The following is a 1,744-nucleotide window of genomic DNA, read 5'->3' as shown; positions in this document are numbered from 1 at the left end:
AGTAGTTAGGTGATTTTGAAAAAGATAAGAAACAAACAAAAAGTCAAAGAGTTAGTTGAAAAAGATAGTAAAATCAAATTTGAAAAGATAAGAAGATAAGCGGTTAGATAAGATATTTTGAAATCAAATTTTTAAAAAGATAAAATTTTTGAAAAAGATAAGATAAAAGATAAAAAGATTTAATTTTTAAATTTAAAATTACTTACTTCACTAACAAGAACTTCAAGATAAGATTCTAGAACTTAAAGATTGAACCTTTCTTAACAAGAAAGTAACAAACTTCAAATTTTTGAATCAATCACATTAATTGTTAGTGTAATTTTGAAAATATGATATAAAGATAAGAAAAAGATTTTGAAAATAGTTTAAAAAAGATTTTTGAAAATTTTCGAAAAACAAAGATAAAATTGAAAAGATATGATTTTTGAAAAAGATTTTAAAAAGATAAGATTTTTTTTAAAAAAATAAAAATTTGACTTGACTTGTGAGAAACAACTAATTTTAAAAATTTTTGACCAAGTCAACCCAAAATTTCGAAAATTTGGAGGGAAATAAGGAAAAGATATATTTTTTTTTGATTTTTTAAATTTTAATGATGAGAGAGAAAAACATAAAAATGACCCAAAATATGAAAATTTTGGATCAAACACATAATGCATGCAAGAACACTATGAATGTCAAGATGAACACCAAGAACACTTTGAAGATCATGATGAACATCAAGAACATAATTTTGAAAAATTTTTGATGCAAAGAAAACATGCAAGACACCAAACATAGAAATTTTTAATGCTTGGAAAATATGAATGCAAAAATGCACATGAAAAACAACAAAAGACACAAAACAAGAAAACATCAAGATCAAACAAGAAGACTTACCAAGAACAACTTGAAGATCATGGAGAACACTATGAATGCATGAGATTTTCGAAAAATTCAAGAAAAATTTTTAAAGCATGCAATTGACACCAAACTTAAAAATTGACTCAAGACTCAAACAAGAAACATAAAATATTTTTAGTTTTTATGATTTTATTATTTTTTTTATTTTTATTAATTTTTTTTCGAAAATATTTTTGGAAAAACGAAAAAGAAAAGAAAAATTTTGAAAAAGTTTTTGAAAAGAAAATTACCTAATCTGAGCAACAAGATGAACCTTCAGTTGTCCATACTCGACCAATCCCCGGCAACGGCAGCAAAAACTTGGTGGACGAAATTGTGATAAAAGAGTTTTAGGCACTGTTAGAGAAGTTCACAACTCCGTTCAACACCAGCAAGTGTACTGGGTCATCCAAGTAATACCTTACGTGAGTAAGGGTCGATCCCACAGAGATTGTTGGTATGAAGCAAGCTATGGTCACCTTGTAAATCTCAGTTAAGTGGATTCATAGGGTCAAATGTAATTGGATTAGATAATTAAAAGATAAATAAAATAAAAAAGGATAGAAATACTTATGAAGATCAATAGTGGGAATTTCAGATAGGTGTGTGGAGATGCTAGAATCCTCTCGAATCTCTACTTTCCTATTGCTTTCATCCAATCCTTCTTACTCCTTTCCATGGCAAGCTGTATGTAGGGCATCACCATCATCATTGGCTACTTTTAATCGTCTCGGGAAAATGGTCCTATGCGCTGTCACTGCACGGCTAATCGTCTGGAGGCATCACCCTTGTTGATAGCTACATCCCATCCTCTCAGTGAAAATGGTCCAAAGGCTCTGTCACAGCACGGCTAATCAGCTGT

Source organism: Arachis duranensis, chromosome 9 (genome assembly GCF_000817695.3).
Source record: "Arachis duranensis cultivar V14167 chromosome 9, aradu.V14167.gnm2.J7QH, whole genome shotgun sequence".
In the NCBI taxonomy this organism is placed as follows: Eukaryota; Viridiplantae; Streptophyta; class Magnoliopsida; order Fabales; family Fabaceae; genus Arachis; species Arachis duranensis.
This window is presented reverse-complemented; position numbering follows the sequence as displayed.